The sequence below is a fragment of the Acyrthosiphon pisum genome, unplaced genomic scaffold (genome assembly GCF_005508785.2).
Source record: "Acyrthosiphon pisum isolate AL4f unplaced genomic scaffold, pea_aphid_22Mar2018_4r6ur Scaffold_20812;HRSCAF=22209, whole genome shotgun sequence".
NCBI lineage: Eukaryota > Metazoa > Arthropoda > Insecta > Hemiptera > Aphididae > Acyrthosiphon > Acyrthosiphon pisum.
In genome coordinates, this window is record NW_021770211.1 from 2293 (window position 1) to 2523 (window position 231).

The window sequence follows — 231 nt, forward strand, 5'->3', positions numbered from 1 at the left end:
TTCTAAAAGAAAATTTTACGAATATAAACTCAACATAATTAGGTAATTTTCGTGATTTTCCATATTTGTCAATTTTTGAACTTTAAATGCTAATAAAAAAAAACTGTGACTAAGGATTTTTAATATCATTGTAACAATATAGTAGGAGACTTGTATTAAATTTTCAAGTATTTTTACTCAACAAATAAAGTTTTATTGACATTCATAGAAAAAAAAAGGTGGGTAAGTGGA